The sequence below is a fragment of the Chelonoidis abingdonii genome, chromosome 4 (genome assembly GCF_003597395.2).
Source record: "Chelonoidis abingdonii isolate Lonesome George chromosome 4, CheloAbing_2.0, whole genome shotgun sequence".
In the NCBI taxonomy this organism is placed as follows: domain Eukaryota; kingdom Metazoa; phylum Chordata; order Testudines; family Testudinidae; genus Chelonoidis; species Chelonoidis abingdonii.
In genome coordinates this window covers 30,140,930-30,164,720 of record NC_133772.1, presented here as the reverse complement: position 1 = coordinate 30,164,720, position 23,791 = coordinate 30,140,930, and the positions used below count along the sequence as shown (strand labels likewise).

The window sequence follows — 23,791 nt, the reverse complement described above, 5'->3', positions numbered from 1 at the left end:
GAGTATACAAATTCCCGCCCCTGACTTTAAACAGTCCAGTTCTCTGATTGGTCCTCTGGTCAGGTGTTTGGTTACCCTTTCCAGGTAAAAGAAACTTAACCCTTACCTTACCTATCTATTTATGACAGCACCATATCATCCGTGTACGAACACTTTTCACAAAGCAACCACTTTACACATGACCTATGAGTCCTCATCCTAAAAGGAAACCTGCATGACATGTTCAAAAGACAAATCTGATCCACTAACAACCCCTCATCAGCTGTTTCCCACCCACCCTCTTCCTTTCCTCCCTATGACTGGAGGAATGTTAATAGGCCACTTCACCTTGAATGATCCCTTGAAATATGTGTTAACTACTTGTTCTAAACAATCTGTTCAAATATTGTATTTAGCACTGAAGCTTTGAGTTAGTTTCCCAGACTTGAAGAAGAGCTTGAAAACTTCTGTCTCTCACTAAAAGATGTTGGGTCAAGTAAAAGATATTACCTCACCCATCTTGTCTCCCTAATATCCTGCATTGACCAGTATAGTATAAAATGATGACATTACATCCAAAGCCATCCTTAGGCATAGGCAGCATACAGGGCTGTGTAGGGCACCAGAAAATCTGGGGCACCCTGGGTGTCCACCCACTTGGCACTTCCTATCCCTGTTCTGACCCTTCCTGCAGGCTCCTACAGCTAGCTGCTGCAGCCTGTTGACTGTTACTCAGGAGGGGATCTAGTAACTTAAAAGTGAAAAAGCCTTCCAGCCTGACAGAACTATTAGCACAACACTGAAACTGTTAAAGAGCCATTCAAATAGTAATGAAGTCATTTAACAGGCATTTGCCAACCTCTGGGTATATACTGTCAGTTTCTGAATTTACTGACAAAAACAGTTTTGCATTATTGTAATGCTTGGATCTTCGGACATATAGGTTTTTAAATAAATCCTTCAAAAGACCAATCATCTAAAATACACATTTTAATTTTAATTACTATAGTACAAAAAACTTGCTTCCAAAGTCTTCCTGTCCTTTCTGTCCATTCATTTATCTTTGCATCTCCCTGTTGAAGAGAGGCTAGCCCTTAAAGGGACAACACCCCTTTCCTTCTAGGTAACTAGACAAATGAGTTTCCCCTTCTTTACTTCTATTTGATGAACTAGTTTTAAGAGAACCCTCCCGCAAATTCAGTACCTTAGTAAGATATAAAATCCTTTGTTATGCCTACAAAATATGTTTCCAAAGATTTTAAAGTTGGTGAAATTTCATAAACATGTCTGTAGTTATGGAGATCACACAAAGTACTGTATATACTCGTTCATTGGTCCATTCGTTTATAAGCCGACGCCCCAAAATGGATAGGTAAAAACGGCAAAAACTGTATGACCCTTTCATAAGCTGACCCTATATTTCAGGAGTTGGAAAACTTTGGCTCTCAGCACATCAGGGGAAGCTGCTGGCAGGTCGGGACATTTTGTTTACTTGGAACGTCTGCAGGCATGGAGCCCCTCAGCTCCCTGTGGCTGCAGTTCACCGTTTCCAGCCAACAGGAACCACAGGAAGTGTTGTATTCAGCAGGACAGTTGACTTGCCTTTACTGCAAAGTTTTTGCAAATAAGTCTTTGACAAACTTCAGGTATATTAAAATACCTGTGATAGACATTTTTTATTCCTAAATGCAGTGCTTTTAATTAGGTACCTTCTGCATGTCCAGTCTTTACCTTCTGGCATGCAGTGAACAACATGCTCCATTTTCTTTTGAAGAAGCCACTCTGCTGCAATTTCTTTCTAATGTCATTTGCTTCATTTGGGTTCAGAGATTTGGCTGGAAGGGGGTTAGCAGGGAGGTGGAGGGAAGAAAGGAGGGAGAATATGGGGGGGTGGGGCCTGGAGAGGGTGGGGGTGGGGCCTGGGACAGAGCAGAGGTTGAGCAGTCCCTAACAACTCAGAAATATGGTGCCTCTGCCCCCCAAGGGTTGTCCACCAGGCAGGTATTGCTGGAGTACAAAGGACTCCGACTGTGCCCTCAGTACATGCCCTCCACCAAGGGAGTAAGAGCTGACTGTGCCAGGTGGGGATTTCATGCCAAGGGAATTCTCTGCTGGAGAGATCTGGTGACCTTCAGGGGCACAAAAAAGCATGGGATTACAGCTCAGGTTCTGGCCCAGTTACAGTTTCCTGTTCCTCCCCACCTGGCGCAGGGAGATAAAATGAATCCCTATGGAAATTAAAACACCGACTATGAAGGTCAATGTGGTGGCAGTGAAAACTGGGATTATTTCCCCCTCCGATAAAAAAAAAAATCATTAACTTGGACCATGGTGCCAGCAGCCTGGTTAGGAATCAGGATAAAAAGAGCCAGAAAATGAGCAATTTCCTCTGCCAAAAATGTCAACAAAAATCTATCAACCACCAAAATATTTTGATTCAACGTGCAACGACGGTGCATCTCAACTTCTATTGTCCTCTAAGGGCCATGGTCACTGGCAGGACTATATCTCCCATGATATACCACTTTCCCTTTGTTGGGGAGATGAGGGCCCCCAGCAATAGTGCATTGTGGGAGATGTAGTCCAGCTAGAGAATGTGGCCCACATAGCAAAATGGAAGCATGTAGCAGCTGAACTACAACTTCCATCAAGAATCATGGTGCCACTTTGAATCTAATTAGTTTGTTTTCAGGTGTTCAGTGTTTTGGCAAAATAGCAATGTTTTGTGAAGAAAGCATGTGCTTTCTGCTAAAATTCTTATTTAGTCAAAACCCCAATTTCCCATCAAGAAAACTATTTGACCAAATTTTCAACCAGCCCAAATCAGTGCCTATCATTTTCCCCCATCAGTGCCCCCAAAGACACATTCAGGCCCTTCCCCAGGGATACTCCTACCATCAGGGTGGGCACTTCGTTCAGGCAGGCATCTTCTCCTCCATTCAACACATGATCTGATGACTGTCCCCATTTGAGAGCTGAAAGACTCACAGTGTTGGGGGTATAGCAAATGGCTAGGCACGCAAAGTACGAGATTGAGACAGCGATGGAGAACTCCAGGATGGTGAACAAGAGCAGCAAGACTGTGATCCCCTTCGTGGCAGCCTGGAGCGCACAAAACCACAGAGGATGCTAATTAATTTTGACTACTAGAGTTAACACATTGCACAGGCTGCCGAGAGGTACATAAAACCCCCTCTTTTCCCTCCAAGGGAACACAGTTGGGAGTCCAATTCTGGGGATTCAGAAACCTGGTCCCAGTTCTTCCCTCCTCCCAGGCACACAGAATTCTCCTCCTCATTGAAACTATTTAGCAGCCCCTGTAATTGTGATGCCTGGAGCCACACCACTGTCAGAAGATCAGAGACTTCTGCTTTCTCTTGGGCCTACAGAAATCAGTGTCCCTGAGATGCATCTATTTGTGAAGAGGGAGGCTCACATAGCCTAAGGGATGCTGTGTGGCCTAGTGGCTCAAACACTAGACTACAACTCAGAAAACCTGGGTTCACTTCTGAGCTCTGCCATTAGCCTATGTGTGACTATGGACCAGTGATTTCATGTCTCAGTGCCCCCATCTATGCAAAGTGGGGTAAAACAGACATTTGGGCCCAATCCCACTCTGCTGAAATCAAGAGGAATTATCACTAATTTGTATACTGAAAGCACCTGAACATAAGAACAGTCAGACCAATGGTCCATCTAGCCCAATATTCTGTCTTCTGACAGCAGTCAGGGCCAGATGCTTCAGAGGGAATTAATGGAAGAGGATAATTTATTGAGTGATCCATCCTGCCATCCAGTCCCAGTGGCAGCTGGAGATTTCAGGACACCCAGATCATGGGATTGTGTCCCTGACCATCTTGGCTAATAGCCATAGATGGACCTACCCTCCAGGAACTTGCCTACTTATTTTTTGAACCTAGTTCACAATATTCCCTGGCAACTAGTTCCACAGGTTGATTGTGTTGTGTGAAGAAATACTTCCTTTTGTTTGTTTTAAACTGTCTGCCTATTCATTTCATTGGGGGAATCCTACTTCTTGTGTTATGTGAAGAGATAAACACTTTCACTTTCTCCACATCAGTCATGAATTTATAGACCTCCACTATATTCACCCTTAACTGTCTCTTTTCCAAGACTGGACAGTCCCAGTCTTTTTACTCTCTCCTCAGTTTTGTTTCCTGGAAACCCCAGTCATGGACCAGGACCCCACTGTGGTTGGTGAAGAAAAATATGGTCCCCCTGCCTGATTTTTGACACTGACAGGAGTTTTGACACTGGCTTTATCAAGCAGAATCAATAAGACAGTCTGGAGCCGAACACATGGATATTTTCTACCCTGGGGTCAAAGGCTTGGGACAATTCCAGGCACAAAATTCCAGGTATTTTAAACACAGCTGTTAGGGATGGTTCAGGTAGACTTAACTCTGCCTCAGCGCAGGCGATGGACTGGATGACCTTTTGAGGTCCCCTCCAGCCTTATACTTCTGATTCTATGGCAGAGTCTGATCACTTACCAATCCAAAATATCTGTAACTTGCATTAATAATCAGCTCTGTTAGCAAGAGACTGATCCCAATTGCTGAGAAGATGGCGCTAATGATGTTCTTTCCCAGGCTGCCTCTCACCTGAAAGACACATATGGAGGGTCAAGTTGTGTGTAGGCAGAGAATAGGTTTTGTTTAAATAAGAACCAGCTCATCTATATGTTCTGGGAATGATCCTACAGTTGTATGTTTTGGACAGAACTTAATTGCAGAGTTAGTTTTTCCTATCAAATAAAATTGTATTACAAGCCAAAAATGTCATTTTAAACCTAATGGATGTTAGCTGGAGGCTGAATAAATCTGAAAAGCTTTGGCTAAGAGCACTAGTAAATGCTAAGCGACCAGTACTACAAGCATGGAAATCCAAAGAGTGACCAACAATTGAAGACTGGAGCATAGATATCGTAAGCATGGCCAGCAGGGCTGGCTTTAGGAAGTGTGGGGCCCTATTTGAACATTTTCGGCAGGGACCCAGAAGGGATGACTAAAAAAAAAAAAAAAACCATAAAAACCCCCCTTTCATTTCTTCCATGTATTATTTACTTTCCATAACTATATAAATAATAACAAAATTATATATTATGTACATTGCGTAATGTATGTGGATGCATGTTAACCCCACCTAAAGTTCTTGATGCGCCCCCCGGGACCCGTGCCCCATCCACCCCCCTTCCCTTCCCCAACTGCCCCTGCGCCACCCACTCCAACCCTCTCATTGCCTGATGGCCGCCCTGGAACCCCTGCCCAGCCCTAACCACCCGCTTCTCTCGCCGACTGCCCCTGGAACCCTTGCCCACTGACATGCCCCACATGCCCATCCAACCCCTACTCCTTCCTGACTGCCCCCTGGGACCCTTACTCTCATATCAATCCTCTCCTGCCCTCTGACTAGCCCGACCCCATCACCACCCAACAACCCCCCAAACTCCCCTGCCCTCTTCCAATACCCCCTCCCTGCTCCCTGTCCCCTTACCACACTGCCTGGAGCTGTTTGGCTGGCTCCAGGTCCAGGACGGAGCTGCTCGGCCGGGACCGGGATCGGCACTGCGAGGCCCAAGCCGGGCTGGGTTGGAGCCACTCGACTGGGGCCAGGACTGGGCTGGGGCTGAGGGCATTCGACTGGGGCTAGGCCAGGGCTGGGGGGGCCAGGCCGAAAGGAGCTGCTCGGCCTGGGCGGACAGGGCCACGCCACGCCTCCCTGGAGCCCTTCTCACACCCCTCTCCCCACCCCAGCTTACCTGCCCCTGCTTGTTTGCAGGCTTCCTGTGAACATCTGATTCGCGGGAAGTAGGGGAGGGAGAGGAGAAGGGGGCGGAGCATTCAGGGGAGGAGAGGGAAGTGAGCTGAGGCTGGGGGCGGGGTGGACAACTGCGGGGTCCTCTTAGGCGCGGGGCCCAATTCAGAGGAATTGGTTGAATCGACCTAAAGCCGGCCCTGATGGCCACCATGGAAAGACGTGTGTACTATAACAGATATACCCCCCCAAAATTCTCAGAGATATGAGATGCTCTCCTGGGAGTATCTGAATTATCCTATTAAACTGAATGGCTCCCTTATTTCCCCCTTCTCTTTATACATTTCATTTCCTCTGCATCTCTATCCCCTTCTCTGAACTTCGCTTCTATTCTTTAGATTAACTTAATAATTTTGCTTTAACTAGTTGGGTTTTTATAAACAAATTTTGTTTGTTTGTAAATTGTGTAATACAAATAATTGATTTCTATTTTTAACCATTCATGTCATATATATACATATACTTAATTAAATGTTACAAGTACAGTTAAGATTAGGTAGGAAATGGTTACTATATTATGAGAAGTTCATATATAGTTTGCTTTTTCTGTATATATATTTTGAAAAAATTAATCAAAATTTAATAGAAAAAAGATAAGATCCAACCCTGAACGTTTACACTCAACTCAAACCCTGCACTTCTTTGGGAAAGTTAGATAAGCCCAGTTGACTCTTATTATGAGAACAGCTTGAGGTTCCAACTGAGACTGGCTCTTTGTTGTGCCAGGTGCTGTACATACACACATATACAGTCCCTGCTCCCAACTGTTTATGATCTAAACACACAAGAGGAATAGTGAAACACAGAGAGGTGAAGCAACTTGCCCAGAGTTACCTGCAGAGTGAGATATCAACTCAGCTTTACTGGCTCTCAGTTCAGCACCCTTAAGAATACAGAGGCAGACAGCAGGGAGTGATTTAAAGTATCCCCATGTCTCCTCCATCTCCCTATTTGTCTCTTCTGTCTTTCTCTCCAACACAAGTTCCAAGAGAAGTTGGTCCAATGAACAATATTACCTCACCCACATTCTCCCTCTCCAATATTCGTTCCTTGTGTTCTTGATCAACAAGCTCTCTGCTCTTTCCCATCAGCCACTCTTCCTGGATGGTGCCCTGAGTCTCCCCAACATTACAGAAGTTGAGGAAACATTATCTAGATACTCATCGGACAGGTGTTTTGATGATTTTCAGCTGCAACTGAGAGGGATTCAGAAATGACGAACTGCCCAGGAAAGAGAAAACCATCATTCACCTTCACACCTACAAGAAATATCTGTCCTCCAAGACAAGCTGTATGTGATGGAAGCAAGGGCAAAGAATGACACTTCCCTCAGCAGGACCAGTCATAATAATTATACCTAGTGCTTAGAGAGCACTTTCTATCTAATAATACTGCCATCCATGTTCAATTCAACCCTCTCAGTTAAGGTGACACCCATACCTTAAGCCTTCCGCACAGATTCTCCTCCTCTCTTCTTCTGAGTTCTGCTCCTCTCTCCATAAGTGCAGCAATGACTGGATGGTCCTAAGAAGATCTCAGAAAGTCACCAGATTCCTCACCCCACCTTCCACCCAGTGCAGCTGTGCCATGCACCGCCTACGTGTCTGCCTTTGGAGATTGTACAGTATTCCCGTCACCATGTTATCTGAGCATCTCCACATCTCAAGCCTGACCTGCAGTGCCCACTTCTGTTCCAGTGCTGTCCTCCCCAGCCTCCCAGCTGTGCTAACACGTCTCAGTCCTGGACCTGCAATGACCCCTGCTGTCACCTCCACACTGTGCTTTCTATGGCGGAGCAGTGACCAATTTTACTTGACAGCTGAACGGTCCCTGGTTTGGAACCTGGCAGGAGATTTGCTCTTTTTGCTCATCAGCCAAGTTTCTTTCCCCACTGCCCCATTCAGGGTAGATAAACCCTTATAAGACCAGTTCAGCCAGGGGACTCGGTGAGAGATGGGGACCTGAGCCTTGACCTCAGCCTAGTAAGCTAGAGGTGCTCAGTCAGTGACCTCACAAAGGCCTGAGCCTTGACATCAGCTAAGTAGACAGAAGTGCTGAGCCAATGACTTCACGGATGCTTGAGTGCCAACATCAGCCCAGCAAAGGCGCTAAGGCAGGGACTTCACAGCAGCTTGGCCCTTAACACCAGCCCAACAAGACAGTTTTGGTGAAGAGGGTGAGCAGATTGTCAAAATGCCAGGACACTTGACATGTAGAACAGACAAGGTTGGCAGCAGGGGTTATGAAAGTGGCACTCAGGGCTGGTAGTTGGTGGAAGGCACCTGTCTTTCAAGTGCATGTGGGTGGGTTTTATTGGGGGACTAAGGTGGCACATGGGGAAGGTTTTTTGAAGCCTGGTCTGGGGCACTGCATGATGCAGGATGAATGATCTGCTGAGCAATGACAGAAAATGGGTCATCACATTAGATGGGCCAATGATCTACCAAGTGACAGCAGGAAGTGTGACAGCAGACTAAGAGGTGTGCCAGTTTAGATGGACTGACGGTTCTACCATATCCCTGACCTCCTGCAGGTACCTGAGCTGACCACATGCTGCCTCTTTCCCTTTGTGGGTTAAGTCTGGTACTGAGGTACTAGGTATCTGTTACTTACTGTCCATAGCTACAGTCCACATTGTTTCTTGATACATTTAGGAAATTTGAAGTATAGGAGGAGGAATCGGGAGCTCTGGGTTCTCTGCCACAATTCAACTGCATTACCCTGGGTGACTCCATTAGCTTCTTGATGCCTCAGGTTCCTCATCTGTAAAATGGGGATAATAATATCTAACTCACTAGCATTTTATGAGGCTTAGTTCACTCATGTTTAGGAAGTGCATTACAATCCTGGAAGTGTCCCTCTTGCCCTCTGTTTATCTTGTGTGAATCACTACAGTTCTAATAGATGGGTAGAGCACGCATGATAGACAGTGATTATTTATCCATGTGGCCATGCCATCATTTCATAAATGCTTCCATTTATTCTACTCACAGAAAGTCCTCTCCAGAATGGATATCCTCCTATAAAAGAGATGGGAGTGTAGTGTCCGAAGAAAGCTCCAGAGATACCCCCAAAGCCAATGTGCATCAGCCCAATCAGGATCTGGATGGCCTGTGGGAAGACAGTGGGGTAGTAAGAGAAACCAATACCTTGCCACCTTGTGTCCTGAGCAGAGCACTGTGTCCTGAGCAACGCTGATTGGAAATTGGAATTTCCATCCTGTGGAAAATTCTGATCTTCAGACTGTTGTTTTAATCTGAAATCTGAAAACTTTCAGTTTGGAAGTGTTTCAACATTTCGTTTCAGATTGTCAAGCTGAAGAAATATTTAATTTAGGCTTGGTTAACACTGAGCTGAGTTCAGCTGAGTCAATGCATTGCCTTAAGGGAACTGTAGTTGGGGTGCCTCGTGCCCCCATTCTCTTCTATGGGCTAGACTTCCTAACCAGACTACATCTCACATGTGGAATCATGGGACTCCCATGAGATACCATAGTGGTTCAGTAAAAGAGAAGACTGCAGTGCAACTTGGAAGATGTAGTTTGGAACAGGGAGCCAGTCTCACTGGGAAGAATGAGACACCATCTGAACTATAACTTCCTTGAGTCTTTGTAGCAACTCAGATGGATGCAGTTTAAATGTCCAACTGACCTGAGAGGAAACATTTCAGTTCAGTTTGACAAACTGAAGACATTGGATTTTGGAAGTCCTAAACAAAAACAATATTTTGTTTAGATTTTCCCAAAGCAAAACTACATTTCCTATTGAAAAATGTCTCCCCCCCTCCCCATGGCCCCCTCAGCTGTGATGGGAATCACTACCAAAGAATGAATCAGATAATCAAATCTGTGTAAGCTCGAAAGCTTGTCTCTCTCACCAACAGAAGTTGGTCTAACAAAAAATGTTTTTCCAGCTCATTTTGTCTCTTTAATATCCTGAGACCAACACAGCTACAAGAATACTGCATATAACAATGGAAGATCATGAATTTTGCTGTCTGAAGTAGAAACTCCACAACAGGAAGAGAAAGGCAGCAAAACTTAAGAGTGACACCTACTTCCTGAGCAAATTCAAGACAGAAAAATATCATTCCCAGATGTTTCACCATCATAAACTTCTGGCCACTACATATAATTCCAAATATGCTGAACAGCTCTGCAGACGGACTTCAGAGAAAATAATGAACCGCTTTTTGCATCTCATATATTCCACAAGGAACCACCTGAAACAAGAAATCATCACATGCTCCAACATACTGGAAGAAAAAGACCAGTTAAGTTACCTGGAAATCATGCAAGAAATCCAGAACAACTATCAAAGAAATCTGATGACAGGCATCCAACACAAAAACAAAAAGTGTAACCAACTACAACTATTCTACAACCCACAACACCACCTCCAAGAGGAATTAGGACACCAGTACCTAACAGCCAAACATCATTTCATCAAGATTATCCTTAACTGCAGCAGAATAATCTGTAGTCTAAGGGACTGACCTTTTGCCCTACAACAGAACCTGATACCAGCTACAGAACTAGAAGAATTCTTCTACCATCTTAGCCTCATAGAGTTGACAACATCATTCATAATTACCAGATCATCATAGACAATCAGAAAAAAATCATGTGACTGGATACCACAGAGCAGACAAAACCACACTCACTTACACTGATTGCTTAAAAAAAAAAGACTGAAATCCTTAACAATCACCACATATACCACTATCTCTCCACTACTGAGAGGACAGCTATACAGTCTCTGAAATCTAACCATCACAGCAATCAAACCAAATGGCAAATGGGTTGCCATCATAATCCTCAACCATAATGACTATGTTAATGAGGCCAACTGACAACTCTCCAACATCACGTACTATAAAGAACTCAAAGATGACCCCACACCACAATTTACCCAGAAATTTAAGGATATAATCAAATCTTTATGCAAATAGCTCTAAGAGAAAAACTCTATAAACTCATCCCCCACATACCCACCCCAGGGACCTTCTACATGCTTCAAGAGATACACAAACAAGGGAAGCCAGGCAGACCTGTCCTCCTGGCAAGAGCACTCTTACTGAAGGACTCATAGAAACCATCCTCAAACTACTCACCACACAAAGGGACAGTTTACTCCAGGATCAACAAACTCCTCCACATCAACAAAGTACCTCAGAATGCCATCCTTGACGCACCCAATACACCAACATCCTTCACAATGACAGCAAAGCTGCCTGCCTTAAATATTTACAAGACAATGGACAACCCTCAGGTACCTACCACAAACACATCATGAAATTCATCTATTTCATCCTCACCTATAATATTTTTACATTCAACTATAAACACTTTGTCAAACCATATAGTAACAGCCATGAGTATTAGGATGGCTCCCCAATACGCCGGACTCTTCATGGGCCACCTTGAAGAAGAATTTCTGGACAAATGTACCATAAAACCAATGATATAATTGAGATACATCAAAAATATTTTCATCCTCTGAACAGACGACTTAAACATCTTCATAGATTTCCACCGTAACTTCATTAACCTTCACCTGTCTGTTAAACTCTCTCTGAAACACTCCCACACCAGCATCAACTTCCTGAACATGATGATCAGCTTTAACACTGGAGCCTTACAGACTACTATGTACAAGAAACCCACAGATCACCACACTGACTTCATTGATCCAGTAACCACACCGCACAAATTCTCTGCTGGGCGACAAAACTCCACTGACAGGGATGGGGCTGTGACTATTCACACCAGCAGAGATTTTAGATCTATTGAGCCAGGGGAGACCAAACTTTGCAACAATATAGTCCAAACTGGCACATTCTCAGGACTCTGGTGATCTTAACTTAAAAAGATTAAGGGTTCACTTAGCCCTGGTCTACCCTATGAGTTTAGGTCGAATTTAGCAGTATTCATTCAATTTAACCCTACACCCATCCACATGACAAAGCCATTTTTGTTGACTCAAAGGGCTCTTAAAATCAATTTCTGTACTCCTCCCCAACAAGAGGATTAACGCTGAAATCAACCTTGCTGGTCAAATTTGGGGTAGTGTGGATGCAATTCGATGGTATTGGCCTCCGAGAGCTATCCCAGAGTGCTCCATTGTGACCGATCTGGACAGCACTCTCACCTCAGATGCACTGGCCAGGTAGACAGGAAAAGCCCTGCGAACTTTTGAATTTCATTTTCTGTTTGGCCAGCGTGGCAAGCTGATCAGAAGGTGACCATGCAGAACTCATCAGCACAGGTGACCATGAAATCCCAGAATCACAAAAGAGCTCCAGCATGGACTGAACGGGAGGTACTGGATCTGATCGCTGTATGGAGAGATGAATCCATGTTATCAGAACTCAGTTCCAAAAGACAAAATGCCAAAATATTTGAAAAAATCTCCAAGGGCATGAAGGACAGATGCTATAACAGGGACCCACAGTGGTGCCACGTGAAACTTAAGGAGCTCAGGCAAGCCTACCAAAGAACCAGAAAGGCAAACGGCTGCTCTGTGTCAGAGCCCCAGACATACTGCTTCTATGATGAGCTGCATGCCATTCTAGGGGGTGCCCCTACAACTACCCCAGCCCTTTGCATGGACTCTGTTAATGGATTCTCAAGCCACAGGGATGTGGATTTTGGGGACAAGGAAATTGCTGATGAGGAGGAGGTTGAAGATAGCGCACAGCAAGCAAGCGGAGAAACCATTTTCCCCGACAGCCAGGAACTGTTTATCACCCTGGAGTCAGTACCCTCCCAGCTCACCCAAAGCGGGCTCCCAGATCTTGAAGGCAGAAAAGGGACCTCTGGTGAGTGTAGCTTTGTAAATATAATACATAGTTTAAAAGCAAGTGTGTTTAATGTTTAATTTGCCCTGAAGACTTGGGATGCATTTGCGGCCAGTACAGCTACTGGAAAAGTCTGTTAACGTGTATGGGGATGGATAGAAATCCTCTTTATCTCTCTGTGTTATCCTCAGAACAGTGGTATCATTCATGGCCACCTGGTTGAAATAGGGGAATTTTATTAAGGGGACATTCAGAGGCGTCCGTTCCTGCTGGGCTGTTTGCCTGTGGCTGAACAGACATCATCTCCGATGTTAGCCATGCAATGGGGGAAGGGGTGAAGCGATCATCCCAGAGAATTGGGTGGGGGGAAGGATTTAGTTTGGTTTGTGCTGCATGTTAACCCGAAAACCACAACCCCTCCTTTTAAATGGCCATCCCAACGGGTACTTGGAATGGGAGATGAGGGCACTGCTGTTTGAAAGCATTTTCACATGTTATGAAGGTTAAAGAAGCCAAAATACTGTGGCCTACCATGTCTGCCTGCAAGCCGAATTCTGTTGTCCGCTGGCCCTGCGTTTGTGATCTCTCACACCAAACCCGCAGGCCCTCAATATAAGAGGCAAAATGCGACCTTGTAAAAAAAGCACACGTGCTATGTAATGTTAACAGCTTGGGTCACCGGGAAAGAGTCTACGCATTGTTCTCTAAAATGTGTCTTTTTAAATACCACTCTCCCTTTTTTTCCTCCCACAGCTGCAAATGTTTCAACGCTCCCCGTATCATCTCCATCCCAGAGGCTAGCGAAGATTAGAAGGTGAAAAAAATGCACTCGCGATGAAATGTTCTCTGAGCTCATGCAGTCCTCCTACACTGAAAGAGCCCAGCAGAATGCGTGGAGGCAGACACTGTCACAGTGCAGGAAAGCACAAAATGAACATGAGGACAGGTAGCAGAAGCAAGATGATAGGTAGTGTCAATGTGATGAGAGGAAGCAGGATGTAATGCTGAGGCTACTGGAGGATCAAACTGATATTCTCTAGCGTATTGCTGAGGTGCAGGAAAGGCAGCAGGAGCACAGACCGCCGCTGCAGCCCCTGTGTAACCAATTGCCCTCCTTCTCAAGTTCCAAAGCCTTCTCACCCAGACAACCAAGAATGTGGGGGGGGGGCCTCTCCATCCCAGAGAACTGCTCAAGCAACAGAAATCTGGCATTCAATAAGTTTTGAAGTGCAGTGTGTCCTTGTCCTTCCCTCCTCCCCTCCTCCCCCACCCCACCCGGAATGCATGAATTTGAAACAACAATGACTTTATTGCCTCTGCAAGCAGTGACCAAGGGTGGGGGAGGGAAGGGGGGGAGGGCGGTTGGCTTACAGGGAAGTAGAGTGAACCAAGGGGGCAGATTTTCATCAAGGAGAAACAAACAGAACTTTCACACCGTAGCCTGGCCAGTCATGAAACTGGTTTTCAAAGTTTCTCTGATGTGCTCTTTTAACCGCCCTTGTGTCTGGCTGCACGTAATCAGTGGCCAGGTGATTTGCCTCAACCTCCCATCCCTCCATAAATTTCTCCCCCTTACTCTCACAGATATTGTGGAGCACACAGCGAGCAGTAATAACGATGGGAATACTAGTTTCGCTGAGGTCTAACTGAGATAGTAAACTGCGCCAGTGTGCTTTTAAATGTCCAAATGCACATTCTACCACCATTCTGTACTTGCTCAGCCTATAGTTGAACAGCTCCTGACTACTGTCTAGGGTGCCTGTGTAGGGCTTCATGAGCCATGGTATTAAGGGTTAGGCTGGGTCCCCAAGGATAACTATAGCATTTCAACATCCCCAACAGTTATTTTCTGGTCTGGGAAGTAAGTCCCTTGCTGCATCCGTTCACACAGACCAGAGTTCCTAAAGATACCTTTCCTGGCCATCTCACATTGATGTTGGTGAAACGTCCCTTGTGATCCACCAGTGCTTGCAGCACCATTTAAAAGTACCCCTTTCGGTGTATGTACAGCCTTCCTTGGTGGCCTGGTACCAAGATAGGGATATGCGTTCTGTTTATCGCCCCACCACTGTTAGGAAATCCCATTGCAGCAAAGCCATCCACTATGACCCTTGGTAGCAGCAGCTCAGTGATTGCGTTGGCTCCTTGGATCACAGCAGACCCCACAGTAGATTTGCCCACTCCAAATTGATTCTCGACTGAGTGGTAGGTGTCTGGTGTTGCAAGCTTCCAGAGGGCGATCACCACTCGCTTGTGAACTGTGAAGGCTGCTCTCATCTTGGTATTCTTGCGCTTCAGGGCAGGGGAAAGCAAGTCACAAAGTTCCATGAAAGTGCCCTTATGCATGCAAAAGTTTCGCAGTCAGGGACTCCTCCTAGACCTGCAATACTATGCGGTCTCACCAGTCTCCTTGTTTCCCGGGCCCAGAATTGGCGTTCCATGGCATAAACCTGCCCAATTACCACCATGATGTCCAAATTGCCAGGGTGTGTGCTTTGAGTGAAGTCTGTGTCCATGTCCTCATCACTCTTGTCACTATGCTGCCATCACCTCCTTGCCTGCTTTTGAAGTTTCTGGTGCTGCATATACTGCAGGATAATGCGCGTGGTATTTACAGTGCTCATAACCGCCACGGTGATCTGAGCGGGCTCTATGCTTGCCATAGTATGGTGTCTGCAGGACAGCAGGAGAGCAGAATGGCAGCAGAAGCTGTCGTTCGATGACGATGGTTTGCAGCCCTACTGCACTGTCTGCTGCCAGAGCAGGAATCATAGATTATCAGGGTTGGAAGGGACCTCAGGAGGTCATCTAGTCCAACCCCCTGCTCAAAGCAGGACCAACCCCAACTAAATCATCCCAGCCAGGGCTTTGTCAGGCTTGACCTTAAAAAACTCTAAGGAAGGAGATTCCATCACCTCCCTAGGTAACCCATTCCAGTGCTTCACCACTCTCTGAGTGAAAAATTTTCTCATATGCCAACTAAACTCCCTCACTGCAACTGAGACCATTACTCCTGTTCGTCAACTGCTACCACTGAGAACAGTCTAGATCATCCTCTTGGACCCCTTTCAGGTAGTTGAAAGCAGCTATCAATCCCTCCTTCTCCTTCTGGAGACTAAACATCCGTTCCTCAGCTCATAGTCATGTGCTCCACCCTAACATTTTTGTTGCCCTACACTGGACTTTTTCAATTTTCCACATCCTTTGTAGTGTGGGCCAAATGGACATGATCCAGATGAGGCCTCACATGTCAAATAGAAGGAACAAACATGTCCCTCAATCTGCTGTCAATGCCCCTACTTCAGCCAAACACCATTAGCCTTCTTGCAACAAGGCACACTGTTGACTCATATCCATTCTCGCCCACTGAACCCCTAGGTCTTTCTGCAACTGCTTCCGACGACCATCGCTCCGGTCTGAACAGTGAATGGGATTCTTCCGTCCTAAGTGCAGGACTCAGCACTTGTCCTTGTTGAACCTCATCAGGTTTCTTTTGGCCCAGTCCTCTAATTTGGAGAGGAGAGCAGAGTGGCAGCGGAAATGGTCTTTCGATGATGACAGTTTGCAGTCCTACTGCACCATCTGCTGCCAGCAGCACCCAGGACACAACAGTGGCGGCTGAGCTGAGCAGGCTGCACGCTTGCTGTGGTACGGCGTCTGCATGGGAAACAGTCGCGAAACAATTGTCTGCCATTGCTATCATGGAGGGAGGGGCATCTGATGACATGGTTTATAGAGTTGACTTACAGGGAATTAAAATCAACAAAGGGAGCAGGTTTGCATCAAGGAGAAACACACACAACTGTCACACTGAAGTCTAGCCAGTCATGAAACTGGTTTTCAAAGTCTCTGTGATTTGCAGCGCGCCTTGCTGTGCTCTTCTAATCACAAACAGCCTAATCAGCAAACAGCGCCAGAAAGATTTTAAATGTCCAAAGGCACATTTTACCACCATTCTGCACTTGCTCAGCCTATAGTTGGACTGCTCCTTACTGCTGTCCAGTCTTCATGAGCCATGGGAGCAAGGAGTAGACTGGGGTAGGTGCGACTGCTCAGTAATGCTGGCTGGGTGAGCAGCCTGAGGCAGAAGCCTCCAGTTCACATGATATTCCAGGCAGGACTGAATCTCCATGAGACGAAACTTAAAGAAGAGGATGACCTGGAGTCACTCCCATTTATATCCAGGCGCCCCTGACTGTCCTTACCGAGGTTGGCCAGGAGCACCTAAGAGACAACAGCTAGCAGTCATATTGCACCGTCTGCTGCTGCGAAGGCAAGGAGTTGCTGCTCTGTAGCAATGAAGTGCAATCTGCCAGCAGCACCCAGGAGACCTGTGGTGACAGTGAGCTGAGTGGGCTCTACACTTGCTGTGGTATGTCACCTGCATGGGTAACCCAGGAAAAAAGGTGAGAAACGATTGTTTGCCATTGCTTTCATGGAGGGAGGGAAAAAAGGGAGGGGGGGGGCTGACGACATATACCCTAAACCACCCACAACCACCAGGCATTGGGAGCTCAGCTCAGAATTCCAATGGGCAGCAGAGACTGCAGGAACTGTGAGATAGCTACCCACAGTGCAATGCTCTGAAAGTCGACACCAGCCTTGGTACTGTGGATACACTCTGCCAACTTAATGCACTTAGTGGGGACACACACAATTGATTGTATAAAATCAATTTCTAAAAAACCGACTTCTATAAAATTGACCTAATTTCATTGTGTGGACATACCCTTGGTTACAATTTAAAAGTACCTCTATGGGAAAATAAAATTTAGTAACAGGCTCTTCAATCTAGCAGACAAAGGTCTAGCAAATCCACTCGCTGGCAGTTGAAGCTAAATAAATTTGGACTGGAAATAAGGTGCAAATGTTTAAAAGTGAATGTAATTAACTATTGGAACAACTTACCAAGTGTTATGGTGGATTCTCCATCACTGGAAATTTCTAAAAGATATGCTTGAATTAAAATAGGAATTAATACAGGGAAGTTCTTGGTGTGTGATACACAGGAGGTCAAGCTAAATGATCCCAGTGGTCCCTACAGGCCTTAAAATCTATTAATCTGTTTACTCTTATGCCTATTTATATACATAATTGTAAATAAATGAAGAAACATTGGCTTATCTCTCTCAAGACTGATGGATCGAAGTTTCCCATTGGTTGTTTTCATTAGTAGTTCAAGGCTGAAGGGAATCAGTTCTGCACTGCAGTAACTAGGAGAGGGACCCTAGGTTTGAACTGCTCCTTCTCAGACCAGATCCATGGCCATTGTGATTACACCAGCTGAATTGCAGTCCCTTCATCCCTGAGATGGCCTCTGCCACCTTGGGACATTTTCATTCATTTAGTTACAGAAACAGCTGATTTATAATTCTTTACCCCCCCGTTTCTCCTTTGCTCGATTAATCCTCATTTCTCCCTATTTGGGCATCTAGGAGGATTCACTGCCCCTGGAACCCTGGGTGTATTCTTCTCCTTCCCTTCCCTGACAAAGCAATGAGGTCTCAAGAAGAGGTCAGATCTACCCTGGGTCCCAGAGATTCCAAGTCACTTGATGGTACTAGCTTCTTACCATCCTTCCCATAAAGCTGTTGATTAAAGTAAATAAGAAAAGGGTGGACTCTGGAGTTTGCTCATGCTCAGCTGCGCGACCTGTTCAGCAGGACTCCCGGGGTACACTGACCCAAGAGGTTGGTTCCCAGGGTTCATGACCCTGAACTGCTAGACCCACATTGCACCATCTCAGGAGTCTGGGAAATGGCACCAGAGACTCCCTGGCCTAGGTGGATGACGCCAGAGCTGTTTGGGGGCATGAACACAAGCACCCCATTGACTGTGCTTCCTGGTGCTGCCATGATGGCGAAGATGCTGTAGAAAAGGGTGATTGGCCCAGATTAAACCATATGTAATAACACTGGTCCCAAAATCAGGCCATGGGCCATGCTGAGTAGGAATCTTCATTACCTATTGCTCAAGCCCCTTTGAGTCCCTACCATGATTTTTCCTTTGCATGGAGCTATAATTGGAGCACTAGCAACACCCAAAGATAACAGTTGAAATTTCAAAAGCTGACTGAAGGATTCAGCAGCACAACTGCCCTGAATATCAAAGGGTTTGTGTGGCAAAACCATCTTGTTGGCTTTTAAAATCTCAGCCAAAGAGCTCAAGTGTCTCCATTCCACCCCTCCTCTTCCAGATGCTTTTAACTTTCTGGATCTTTCAGTTTTTGGGATGGAATTTTCCAGGGCTGTGTAATTGATTATCCTAGGATCGATAGAGGGTGAAATTTACTCAAGTCCTTTGGCACAAAGGCCCTGTTCCTGCTCTCATTGAAGTGAAGGACACATTCCCGTTAACTTCAAAACCATGGGATCAGACCTGAAAGCATTTACAAAAGACATGGAGAAAAATTTTCCATTAAAGCGGTTTTTTAATGGAAAATTGGGTTTTCCATTAAGTGGATATTTGTGCATCTGTGGAAAGGGTCTTTTTTTTCAGAGAACATTTCAAGTTTTTGTCATAAAACTGAAAGCCCTAAACCAGAAATATTGCAATTCAGCTATGTTGCTGTGGTGCCTCATGAGGTATGTAGCTCAATTGCCACATATCACATTACTCCTCTGCAGGCTGAGATCCTTGACTGGACTACGTCTCCCATCATGCACCATGCCCAGGGACTCCCATGATGCACTGCCTCCATTTCCAAGAGGCAGGAGCGTGATGCGCCATAGAAGATGTTGTCTGATTAGAATTCCTGGCCTACAGAGGGAAAGGGGGGCAATGAGGCACAGGAATTCCCGCATTTCAGCATTTCCAAATCAAAATATTTTTGTATTCAGATTTCCAATGAAAATTGAATTTTTCGGTGGAAAAAAATTGAGTTTGTCACCTGGCTCTAGTTAACAACACAAAGGCTAGTTAATAACAGTCTCCCAACACTCTAACAGAAAGTTGGCTGCAGAGGCACATATGCCTATGTCCAATTTTGTGAGAGATTTACAATTTCTTCCACATGGCAATGTACAGCACTAACCCCATAGTGACCAGTCTTCACAATGCTCCCGGCTGCTGCTAGATTTGGCATATTAAGAGGATCTAGATACTTTTTTAAGTGTTAACAACCACTGGAAAGCAGGCTGAGGTCACAATCCGTAAGTGGGAAGACTATTTCCAAAGGTAGAGGGCTCTTTCATTTGGCAGACAAAAGGCATAACAAGATCCATTGTTGGAAGCATAAATTCAGGCTCGTGTGAGCAGGAATTAAGGGGCTTGACGCAGAAATCACTAGGGGGAAGTTCTATGGCCTCTGTTACAGAGGAGATCAGACTCGATTACTATAATGATGCCGTTCTAACCTATGTGGGTAGTAAGGAGGAAGGAAAGACTTTAGCCATGGGAACAGTCAGGACTGTCTCTTTCTTCCCAAAGACTGTATTCTCTCCAACCTGTGCAACCTCCTGTTGTCCCATTTCTGTTACCCTTTCACTGACCGGACCAGAGTACTTCATTCATTTGCTTGGCGGTGTTGTGGGAGTGGGAAGGTGGCAGGGTGACACCACTTGTGTCTATTTTTTCAAGAGAGCTGGAGGCATTGGCCTTTAGCAGCACCAAATGCTCACCTCAGATTGAACTGTTATTAGTCAGGAGATGTCACAGACGATATCAACACCACTCTGACCTCTGAGCTCCTTTATCACTGGCTAGAGCCATGTAGTGGAGAGTAGCTGACTCATGGAAAGCTTTAGGTGAATGCAAGCAAGTTTTGTCACTACTCCACCCTTCTGTATTAACATTTTATTGGTCTGGCAGGTGCCACTTGCTCTCACAAGAGCATGCTGTTTGAGCCACAAATTTCTCCCCTCACCTCTCTCTCCCACTTGTCGGGAAATTCTATCTGCTACTCTTTGAATTCTGACCTCATTTTCCTACAAGGATTCAAATGGATTTCAGGGCATCCTCATGGCCTCATTTCCCAGAATGTCCACCAACCTCCAATTTTAACGGTCACCCAAGGAGAGTGTTTGCCAATGCACTTACTCTATCACCGTAGCTGCTCTCCTCCATCCAGCTGTGGGTGACTCCAAGCCCCACCAGGAAATTCTCGCAGGCTCATGCAAAAGGTGTTGTATTAGCATCAGACTTTGAATTCTGCCCTGATAGTCACACTCAGCTCCTCCCTTCTTCTCTGCCTTGTTTTACTGCAGGACTCCAAAGTCCTGTTCCCTTCCCTTATCTGCTTCAGTGTCCTTCATAAGCCCTTCCACCACCCTAACCACCCTCCCTTCTGGCTCAGAACATATGGGGCTCCCCATAGGAGCCCTCCAACACTGCCCTTTGGCCACTAGCACTACTGAATTAAATGAGACTTCCTTTTTCTGTTTGCTTAGAGGGAAGTGCCATAAAAGTAATGAGGGCTGGTTGGACATTTTCTGATCAAACTTTTCACCAATGGAATTTTTTTTTCCAGTATAAAACATGCCAGGTAGCACCAGCTTGCTTCAAAATTTGTTGATGTTTGATGGGAAAGCTGAACACAGAAAAAAAAAGTCTGAAAACTGAAATTTTCACTTTTTTGAAGAAAACTAGGAATTTTCCACTGAAAATTTTGATGTAAATGATCTATTTGTTTGAATGAAATTTTATATGTAAAAAAAGCCCATTTTCCAAACAGCTTTAATAATTGTATTCAGTACTTACCTAGTGCTTTACATCGCCAAGGTGCCTCTCTCTCTTCTTCCGAGCATCCCCAGGTGCAGCATCTAAGCATGATAAACATTTAGGCCTTGTCTACACTACCATTTAAGTCAATGTAAGTATCTTCGCTCAGGGGTGTGAAAAAACCAATGAATGAGTTTCATAAGTTACATTGACTTAAAGCGCTGAGGTGGAGTAATTATGCTCTCTTATTGATGTAATACGTCATCATCAGACAGGCTAATGGGTGTTGCTGAACTGATGCAACAATGAAAATTTAGTGCAGTAGTCAAGACCAGTCCTTAGGAACTTCTTATTCAGCATTTACCACTAAGAGAGATTGTGAGGTTCTGTGGTCTTAAATGCCAGCTGGCTCATGGTACAGAGCAGCTGAGTGTGAAAGACATGACAAGCCTTTGCCACCCACAGGAACTTACCAGATGCAGGACAAGCTGAGCTCCAGAGGGCAGGGGTTGAGCTGAGCTCATGGAGCCAGGGTCCAGCTATGCTGTATCATTGTATACAAACCAGAGCTGTATAAGAAAACTCAGACTGCACATCCCCCATAATCAGGAGACTCACACAGCAAGGCTAGAATAAAGATCTCAAGCAAGGAAGAGACTCTGAAACTGCCTGAGTGTGACGTCAGAGAATGGCACAGCCTATCACAACCTGATAGGTATGAACGTTGCTTTGATAACAAACAGCTCAGTGATAGATGCCACATAGCCTTCCCTAGTGCTTGGTTTAAAGGTAGCCAGCGAATAATGAGGAAGAAAAAAATGTAAAGGCTTGTGTGATAAATGAAGGAGGGGAGGGGTTAGCTCCCTTTTATGGACACTCACCCAGCCAGTTAGCTATCAAATCCCTCTTAGTAGCTGTTCTCTACTTGATTTACTTGTAAAGGGTTAAAAGTCTCACTGCTATGCATAGGTAAAAGGAAGTGAGTGGGCACTTGACCAAAAGAGCCAATGGGGAGGCTAGAATCTTTTAAAATTGAGAAAAATACTTCCCCTTTGTCTGTCTGTGGTTGTTCTCCTGGGAAGAGGGGGACACAGCAGCAATGCTGTAAAAAGTTTGGGGCCAGGTATGAAAAATCATTCGTATCATACCTAGAAACTACTCATTTGAAACCTCAAATATGCAAGTAGATCAGGAAATGTCTAGGAAGATGCAATTAGGTTAATCCCTTTTATTTCTTTATGGCTTGTGGATTCCTCTGTGCTAATCGCCGTGCTTTTGTTTTGCTTGTAACCTAAATTGGACCTCAAGAAAACTATTCTTGGTGCTTAATCCTTGTGTCATAAACAGATAAGAAAAGTTAATAGCACAGAAGTACTTTATATCTCTTTGACTATAAAGGGTTAACAAATTCAGTAGGCCTGGCTGTCACCTGACCAGAGAACCAATCAGGGGACAAGATACTTTCAAATCTTGAGGGAGGGAAGTTTCTGTAATGAGCTGTTAGTTTTTGGTTGTTGTTCACTCTGGGGGCTCAGAGTGACCAGATGTGCAACCAGGTTTCTCTCCAATCTCCCTGATACAGGTTCTTATAGATTCCAAAGAGTAAGTACTAGGTAGATTGTGAGTTAGGTTTATGTTTGTTTTCTTTATTTGCAAATGTGCATTTGGCTGGAAGGAGTTCAAATTGGTATTTTGCTGAAAAGATTTTAATTTGTACTTGTAATACTTAGGCTGGAGGGTATTCCCAGTGTCTATAGCTGAAAGACCCTGTACTATTCCATTTTAAATTTAACAAGATAATTTTTTTCTCTCTTTAATTAAAAGTTTCTTGTTTAAGAACCTGATTGTTTTTTTCATTTGGTGAGACCCAGAGGACTGGGTCTGGATTCACCAGGGAATTGGTGGGGAGAAAGGAGGGAAGGGGGAGAGAGAGGTTAATTTCTCTCTGTGTTAGGATACTTTCTCTCTCAGGAAGAGTCTGGGAGGGGGAAAGAGAAGGAGGGAGGAAGGTGAATTGTCCTCTCTGTTTGTGATTCAAGGAGTTTGAAGCACAGTAATATTCCAGGGTAACCCAGGGAGGGGAAGCCTGGAGAGGCAACGGTGGGGAAAGGGTTTACTTTCCTTGTGTTACGATCCAGAGGGTCTGGGTCTTGGTGTTCCCCGGGCAAGGTTTTGGGGGGGACCAGAGTGTACCAGGCACTGTAATTCCTGGTTGGTGGCAGCGCTACAGGTTCTAAGCTGGTAATCAAGCTTAGAGGAATTCATGCTGGTACCCCATCTCTTGGACGCTAAGGTTCAGAGTGGGGATTTGTACCATGACACCTTGTAATTGCTCTTTTAAAATCTAGCAATAGCTGAATTCCCAGATGTATTTTCTTTCCTTTTTTAAAAAAAATAAAATAAATTGAACTTTTTTAATAACAGTATTGGATGTTTGTGTCTTAAAAGGTTTGTACACATGTTGTCTAATTAGCTGGTGGCAACAGCTGGTTTCTTTTTTTTCCTTTCTCAGCTCTTC

The 23,791-nt window shown here is 45.1% G+C and overlaps 1 pseudogene; it reads right to left on the bottom strand.

Moving 5' to 3' along the window:
* LOC116816964 (membrane-spanning 4-domains subfamily A member 8-like) overlaps nt 1–18,643 on the bottom strand; it is a 27,769-nt pseudogene extending 9,126 nt beyond the window's left edge.
* Between the last annotated feature and the right edge of the window lie 5,148 nt (nt 18,644–23,791).